The 8,920-nt window shown below is 44.8% G+C and overlaps 1 long non-coding RNA gene across 2 annotated transcripts; it reads left to right on the forward strand.

The window, feature by feature from the left end:
- Positions 1-2,589: 2,589 nt before the first annotated feature.
- Positions 2,590-7,413, forward strand: LOC106028228 (uncharacterized). Of its 2 annotated transcripts, XR_010049745.1 has the most exons (4): positions 2,590-2,758; positions 4,644-4,697; positions 6,507-6,624; positions 6,904-7,413. It is a non-coding gene; the product is annotated as an uncharacterized LOC106028228 (long non-coding RNA). The 2 variants fall into 2 exon arrangements; XR_001201852.3 differs by lacking the exon at positions 2,590-2,758 and having other exon boundaries at positions 4,613-4,697.
- Positions 7,414-8,920: the final 1,507 nt, after the last annotated feature.

Below are 8,920 nucleotides of genomic sequence, written 5' to 3' on the forward strand. Positions count from 1 at the left end.
TGTACTGAGGTTCTATCTACTTGTGAGGTATTGGGCCAAATATTTTATATTCATGATCTCACTGAATATTGAAAGCAATTTTGTGAAATGTTATTAAGAAAATAAAATTTACAAAGCTTATAACTTATCTACATTAAAATGTCAAATACACCACAGAACTGGCTTCAAACCTAAATACCATGGAAGGCAAAGCCAGGGCTCCTAATGTCATGTCTAACCGTCTCCCTTTCCAGTTGCTGGCTTTAATTTACATGTTTTTCAGCCAGGAGTACTAAGATGAGAAATCACTATTTCTCATTTTGCAAACTTTGGTATAGTTATAACCCTGGTGGGTTTTTACCTTGCCACTTTTCCATTCCTCAGTGTACATGGCTTTGGATTACTTGGGGTTAGTATAAAATAAATTGTTTGCTTGCCCTGCAAAGCATGTACTAAGTCATGTATTTCTGGCTTTAAGCCTTCTGTTCAGGCTTCTGTGCATCCCTGTGTAGGGGATTTATATCAGTATACTTGACTTTGATGTGGACTCATACTTCAGTAAGGCATTATCTGGAATAAAGCTTCACATTTTAGCTCACAAGCAGAAGAGCTGTGCTGGTCTGTCTGACTGAGTGTGAACAATGGCAACTGGCAATATTAACCGGGCACAAATGTGGGACCCAGAAATATCTTGATAGTGTTAGTTGGGCTAATACAATGAAATCAAGGATTTCTGGGCTGCTTGTGTTACAGCAGTGGGTTTCAGGGGCTTCTGTCCAGGCCCCAGTGTCCTGAACAAAGACTCGGACAAGATATACAGACAGTCAGCAAGAAGACACATTGATTGAAGGTGGAAAAGAAGTACGTATCACACAGCCAGAGCAGTCTGGTCTAGAGGCTCACAGCAGGCCCCAGGATAAAGCAAAAGGAATCTTTAGTCCCCCAAATACCTGGATTGACCTCCTCCTCCTCATGCAAAGAAGGCATTAGATCTTCTGTCCTATCAAAAACTCACTTGGCCGGACAGTTGTTCTACCAAAAAGTTTGCTTGGCCTCTTGTCAGATGTAAATGAAGAACCAGAAGCTGCGTCTTTGGATCCCTTGTGCCCACGTGTAAATAAAGCATTGAGAACAGCACCTCCTGATGGGTCCTGGGAACAGCGCCAGATTAAAATGAAGGACTGAAGATTACACCTTCCAGATTGGTCAACTGTTTTCAGGAGCCATAAATTTAAAGTCATTTTGGGTCCCGTGTTCTGTGCATGATCTCTCTTTTAGGAAACATCTCACAAGACCTATGAGTCATGGGATTTTTATGACCTTTGACACCTTTCACAAGGTTGGTTCACGGCTTCACCCCAACTCCAATCTAACCTCACCCGTGACCCACAAACTCAGCTGCTGCATTTGGTAACTTCCAAATGGCAAGTGTGTATTTAAAACAAAACAAAACAAAACAAAACAAAACAAAACAAAATTACATATAGTCATTTGACAAAGATAATTGTGTATCATATGACAAGCCATAGCTCTAACTTCCTCTTTTGTAAGTAAATAGATTGCAGCAAAACTTATTTCATATTGTTTTCCCAGGGTCATCTTCTTTGGGTAGAAAAATGAAATTTGGGAGGATGTTGTATGTCTTCTTTCTAGTTATTTTACGTTAGAGATAAAATGAAGACTCCAAGATGTGCAGTCTTCACAGCAGGAACATGTTGTTTGGCTTTGAATTTCCTGCACCGCTTAGGTAGCTGGTACCTAAAAGTTGCCTTTGGAAGCAAGAGGAGGGTGTGTTGCCAATGCCTGTTCAGTTGAGACCTAGAATGAAAACCCAAGTCTCAGATTGCTGCGGCTGATCTGAAACTTTCATCTTATCAAATGCATGTGTTCATTATGGAAATAGAATTCTTTCTAGGGCCCTGAAGGCTTTTAGGCACTGTTAATGACTATGTTGGGTAAAGACTGGAATTTTTCCACTTGGGTCTTCACAAGACCCAGGAGAAGGTGTCACCAATACAAAGGTCCCAACTGTGACAGAGAGGGTTTACTTTCTTCTCTTTCTCCGGTACTGGGTGACCTAAAACAAAGGCCTCTGAATAGCTCTTCTCTCCAACCCCTGACTTGTCTTGTTAATTTCTTTTGAAAATAGCCACTTTCTAAGCCCAACTCTTCCTGAAATAGACACAGGAGGAGACAGTAGAGCTGGGTGATATCACACCCGGTGGCTATCTCTTCCTCTTCTTTGCTCCCTGCTCCTCTTTCTCCCTTTCTCAGTTTGCTATTCTTGGCTACACCCAAGGCACCACTACTTTGCATTTCTATGGCTTATCTGCCCTTGAGTGGTATTCAGTTCTGTCTCTACACCCCCTGATCAACTTTCTTTGATACAATTGACCCCCAAAGGTCTCTCAGGTTATTCAAGACAAGGTCAGAATACAAGATACAAGGGGAGTTATTGGGTTGTGTGAGTGAAGTCTCTGATTGTGTGGGGAGAATGGAAAGATTGCAGGGCAGCAGGGGCAGAGGCTGTTTCCTGGCAGACAGCTCTGTGTCAAGCTGGCTTGAGGTTCTGGCAGTTACCCTGCCCTGCGCAGGGAAGAGGATAGTCTGTCAACATAGTGCCCTGCTCGTGCCCAATTACACTTCCTAAATTGGTTTTGTTTGAGAAACTTTTGAAAAGAATTAGGCTCAAAAGGGAGAAGAAAGATGATCTCTAAGGATGGAACCCGTAAAGGACAGGGACTGAAAACACCAGAATTGCGAATGTAAAGGAGACCAGGTAATTGTGGGGATGGGGGGAAGACAGCACACATGAAAGCAAGAACGGGGACGCAGGGTGGGAACAAAAAGCAAGGCTCACAGTCACCAGTCACAGTGGGATGGAGTCCTGGGCTAAGGTCAGGGTGGGCAACCCGGATCTCATGCTCAGACCCTCCTTCACCTCAGGTCTGGGGTGTGCAGTAGGGCTGGAGGCTAAGGCCTCAGGGATTGAAAGCACTTTTATTTCCCCCAGCCCCACTCATGGGCTCGCTCTGTCCAGGGATTGTGAGAAGAGTGGGCATTTCTGGTCTCCAGGGACAGGGCCAGTGTCCAGCAGGTAGGGTGACCTGACCTGTTTGCTGGTAGAATCTCTTCCCTAAGTGAACATGAGGCACTGGAGGGCTTAGGAAGGTTAAAATGTCTGGTCAGTACATTATTTTTGCCAAAGTTAATGACTCTTTTATTATTTAAAGGCTCTTGTCTCTTTTTTTGGTGGGGGAGGTACAGAGGATCCAACTCACAACCTCGAGCTTGCCTGGCAGGTACTTGCCTGGCAGGCGCTTGCATTCCTGAGCTAAACCCCCGGCCTTATCTCTTTTTTTAATATTCAATCTTTTTTATGTTCTTATAATCCATTATGTTAGTCAGCTTTCCATTACTCTGACAAAATACCTGAGGATAACAGCTTTAAAGGGAAAAGTTTAATTTGGCTCCCCGCTTCAGTGGTTTTTTAGCCCATGGTCAGTTGGCTGGACTGTTTTTAGGCCTGTGGCAAATGACAATCATCATGGGAGAAGGTGGTGAAAGAAAATTATTAAAACTACAGCAGCCAAAAAGCAGAAAGATAGGGAAGCAGCCAGACAGGGAACCAAATATAGTCTCCTAGGTCACATTCCCATCATGGACTCCCTGAACCAGGCCCCCCCTCCTGTTTCTATAACCTCCCAATAATGCCATGAAATTATAACCTCAGACATAAGTGAATCCACCTGATAAAAGTTAATTCACGATCCAATCACATTCCCAGAAAACCCTTCAGCAACCAATCCTTCACCAGAACCTTTTTGGGGAATGTATGAAATCCCAACCATAACATCTATCTTTTAGGAAAATTACAGGCTTTGAACAACTGTAAAATCAGAATTGGTGGGGAGCAGAATACTCATTTCATCTGAGCAAGTGTCGAGCCCCTACTCGGTGTGCACCAGGCAGAGCAGGCCTGGTTGGGCTGGCATTTGAGTGAAAATGTCACATTATCACTCTTGACAACTGTCTTGGTTACTTTTCTCTCATTGCTGGGACAAAATACCCAACTCCCAAAATGAAGGAAGGAAAGGTTAACAACTCCTTAGGCTCCTAGGAAGGAGATTCTACCTGCAAGCAGGTCAGGTTGTCCTACCAGCTGGACATTGGCCCAGTCCCTGGAGACCAGAAGTGCCCACTCTTCTCACAATCGCTGAGCAGCAGGGAAAGACTGCAGATGCGGCTTTGCTGCTGGGCTCTCAGGCGTCTTGTGACTGGGATTCTTGTCTTGTTTATCCTGTTTGCCTTGTGGTACCTGCTGACTACTGGGCGCTCAATAAATGTCAGCTGAATTTAGTTGTTTGCTATTGAAAACTGAGGATTCTGACAATTTGTTTCAAGGCACTGTTTTCTAAGAAATCTGAAAACAACTGTTTAGTTGTGGTTTGTTTAAAGGTCCCTCAAAGCCTCATGTAGTCATGGAATTGGGCCTTTCTAGGGCAGCTGAATCTAACAATTGTGATTGGTTCATTAGCTAGTGCTGGGATTGGTGGCCTGAGTAACACACCCACTCAGGGGTGGGTAACCAGCATACAATTTAAGGGAAGGAAGGAGATGTGCTCTTTGTTCCCTTATACCCTATTCCCTTTTGTTCCCTTCAGTCACGCCAGCCTGCCTTGGAGCCAGCTGAATATGGGCTGAAACCTCCAAAAACTGTGAGCTAAATAAACTTTCCTTCCTTCATTTTGGGTGTTACTTAGGCTGAGGCAAGATGATTTCAAGTTCAAGGTTGGCCTAAGTAATCTTAGTGGACCTGTCCCCAAACAAAAAGGGCTGAGAATGGAGCTCAGTTATGTGTGTGAACAAGGTGCTGGGTTTGATTTCCAGCACAGAAAAGTAAAAGACAATCAGAATAATGAGTGGCTGGTCCCCCTCCTTAAGAGGAGTCACTCTAGCAACAGTGATTATAAAATGAAAATGTGAGCCAAAGGACGGAACGCTGTCACCGAGCTGTGTACCAACAGCTCTTAAATGCACAGCAGACATTCCGCCAACTCTAGCTGTCGGTCTGTTTGCAGTGTTGGTAAACACTGAAACGTTTTGGCTCACTCCCTTGCATACTGTTTCATTTAGATGAAAAATATCTGAACAGCAGGAATAGGACATGAATGCAATGTTACAAAAGACTATTGTTTTAGCTGAAGTTCCTGCCCGGACCCCATCAGTCCCCCAAATCAAAATGGAGTCACTCACACTTGAGTTCTGTGTCACCCAGCTAGCAAACCATTTCTCTCCACTTGTGTAACACTCAAAGCTGGAGAGAACACAGAATTTCTAAACAATCCGGTCTTGATTGGTGTTATATGAACTTGTTTCTGCTTGAATTCTTACACTGTAAGCAATCTGGAAGAATTTATGTTAACCAAACAGTTATTTTTCTTTTTCTCTCATTGTCTCTGCCTTAGGAGGCCAGTGCCTTTGAAATAGCTAATCTGCTTTTTGTTTTTCTGATCCTGCTTTCTTTAGCCCTTTTCTGTCTATAAACCCCAACCTCTGTGCTCTGCTCATTGAAACGTTTCTGGTTTTTGGAACAGAGTGTTGCCCAATCTAGAATGCAAAACAAAGCCAATTAAGATTGTTAAGCTAAATTGTTGTAATTCTACCCTTTGACAACAGTTTTTTATTTATTTAAAAAGTCACCAAAACTATTTCAAGCATGTGAGTGATTAGCAGGAATCTGGAGAGGTCTGAATATGGAGGTTTGGCTGTGCGCAGGCTAACAGGTTGGCTGGCTCTATCCTTGCGCACCCTTAACCTTGATTTGGGATTTGGGAGAAAGTCTAGCTTGTGAAGTCACCCAGGTGGAATTTGAAGGGAGGATGAGCTGAAGAAGTCAGGATAGAGCCATCACCTGTGACCCAACCTCTTCTCCCCCTGCCCCTCTGGCCTCCTGCACAACAAACAAGACTTGTCTTCCCTGCAGCCTCAGCCGACAGGAGGCTGGGATAAGGACAGAGTAAATCAATGAATGTGACCTTCTGAGTGGCTTGGGGAGGCTGTTATTATGCCCTTTACCCTCTCTAGTTGATCACAGAAGATGCTGATCTGCTATGTAGACTGTTTCCTTGGAGTTGTTTTTCCAGATGTGGTGACATCAGGGGCAGCGGAGTCAGTCGTGGTCTCTCTCCCAGCATTCTTTGAGCTATTTGCTCTCTGACAGCTTCTGTGACCCAGACTATCAGGGGGAAAACGAAACATACATAATAGGGTGAGAGATGTCCTGGTACAGGGCTCCGTGGGTACCGATGGAGTGAATTTGGGAAGCTCACAGTTTTTCAGGTCTGAATTTTTCATCAACAAAATGGGATTAATACATAATCCCACCTAGCTCAGGAGCAAGCAATGGAAAATTGTATAAAAAGTTGTATAAGTACTGGCGGGTGTGTCTCCCTGGTGTCCCTTGACTTACAGAGGCTTTGGGTTGGACAAGAGTTACAACTGGTTCTTCCTCCTGTTTGTCCCAGCACCATGGTGATTAACACCCTCTCTGCACCTCTGGGGACCACCTGGCTCTGCAGGAACAAACGTCACACAGTGATTTGAAAGAATTCACAGTTCTGCTCTCGGAGCCTTCTTCTCTGGGTAATCACACACAATGGCATTTTGCGACTTATTTTCATTTTGCCAAAGAGACCCTTCCCTCTTCTTCCTGGCTTGGCTTCTGTGGCCTTGTCATATTAGTCTTGGCCGCACAGGTCTGTTTCAGCCCCTGAGCTGGCATGGTCTTGTTATGGCAGCTGGAGAAGGACAACACACCTGTGGGTGTGCTGGGCTGGGCCTGGGAGGCGCTGGGCAAGGGTCCTAATTGCTCCAGGGTGACACAGCCTCACCAGCATGACTTCATCCATTTCCTTTCTCCAGGCTCTCTGAGCTCCGGGACAAGCTCAGGGTGTTTGTGCAGCTGTCGCAGTGCCCGTGAGAATGGCCTGTCATACCTGTGGACTGCCCCTTCTGACCTCCAGGTGGACATCTGTACTCAGGTTCACATCGCCCTCCCATATCTGGCTCAGAGAACATTCACGCTTTTCTTGTGAAAAGATAGCAGCGTTAATGTTTGCAAAGGTGCTATTTTAAACAAGAAAACTTAAAAACAGATGGACTGTGGTTTCCAGACATCACATCTCCAAGAACATGATAGAAACCAGAAGTCAACACATCCAAGTCTCTGGGACAAGAGTTGACATTTCTGAAATTGGAGAGGCTCTCACTGAAGATGGAAGCCCCATCTCTGCCAACTGGGCAGGAGCCATAGCTTCCTGCTAGAAGTGCGACCTCTCCTGCCACTATTGTCACTCCAGCCAGAGGACGTGGGATGGGCTGACTAAGCCTCACATGCTGTCTACTGCACAGAAGATGCTGACCTGCTGTCTGGAGTTTGTCGTTGTTTTTGCAGAGGTGGTGACAGGAGATGTAGCGTCAGCAGTGGTCTCTAGCCCAGCATTCTTGGAACACAGGCCCTTCTTTAGAATCGGGGCTCAGTTGTCTGGGATACAGAAGAACCCCTTTGTCTGTGCAAAGTTTCCCTTCTGAGGGCTGAAGACGACTATTCCCCGTGGGCTGATACACTGAATGTGGCCCCAAGTAACATGCTGACACAGAACCCAAGTGACACAACTTGACAGCTCGAGTTCTGCCAATCAGAACTCAAGAGAAACCACTCTGCTTCCTCAACGAGTCTGAGCAGGAGATGTGCTTAGGGAGCGGTCTCATGACCACAGGACAAGTGCTCAGCGAAAGCATAGTGAGTATTAGTCGTGGGCTGTTTTCATCATGAGGAAAACTTTTCATAGCAGCATAGAGTTGCTGAGGGCCAAGTTTGTCTAAAACCACTTTGTAGTACAGTCTGTCGAAATATTGAGCCTTCTGGAACTTGGACCTCTAGCATGATGTTCCTCAAAGTGTGTTTCAGGAAATTATCTTCATGATGAAAATGTTCCATGGTCAAATAAAACCGAAAAATGCTATGTTCTGTGTGTGTGGGATCACAATATACAGTAAGATTCTGCACATATGTTGAAGAATTGTTTTATACTCAGTTTAATCCTGTATTTCTGTATCGGTCAGCTGTGAGTTACTACAATTAAATACCCAAGGCAGCAAGAAAATGTGGTCTGTTCAGTTCCCTAAGTCTAGAGATTCATGGGCTCACCTGTTCCGTATCAGGTGCCACACATGGTGGGAACAAGCAGGACACAACAGCCCAAATTAGGAGTGTTGAGCAAGGGAGGCTGTGTGAGACCAGACCTGCTGCTTTCCTAACAGGCTTCTCAGGAGAGCTCCCGCAGGGCTACACCGGAAACCCCTCTCACCCCACTGACCTCACACTCCCTCTGAGCCTTGCGCCTCTGAGAAGTTTCCATTGCCTCCCGCCAGGTCCTGGGGGGACACAGTATATATTGGAACCATTGCAGTTTTCCAAGTGTATTTGATAACGGAATGTTAATTTTGCAAAATATCTGGGCTGTACGATTCAAGGAAAAGTGCTTTTATGGAAGATATTATACCAGGTCTACAACTGACAAGCTATGAAATTTCTGTTTCTCAGGGATTGTGAGCTTGGTTCATTTAAATGAGTAAGTGGTCATTCACTTGGGACTGAGAGTTCAGGCTTCTCTTCTCTTGCATACTGCAAATTTAATGTTACAGAGCCTTAAAAAGGATGGAGGGAGATGGTGCACAGAGTTATTGCTTATAAAATTAGCACTCTCACATTGGTAATAAAAACTTCAGGGCTATAAAAATATCATAGTCCTGCTCTGAGATTAGAAGGTTAATCCCATCCAATAGTTTCACCAGGACCCATTATTCTAGAGAGGCTACTTAGAAAGTTTGGATGGAGGAGGGCTTTAAACATCCATCAGTCAAAAGCCTTCTTTTC

The sequence above is a fragment of the Cavia porcellus genome, unplaced genomic scaffold (assembly GCF_034190915.1).
Source record: "Cavia porcellus strain 051 isolate PalLab524CR breed Dunkin Hartley unplaced genomic scaffold, mCavPor4.1 scaffold_9, whole genome shotgun sequence".
NCBI classification, from domain to species: Eukaryota; Metazoa; Chordata; class Mammalia; order Rodentia; family Caviidae; genus Cavia; species Cavia porcellus.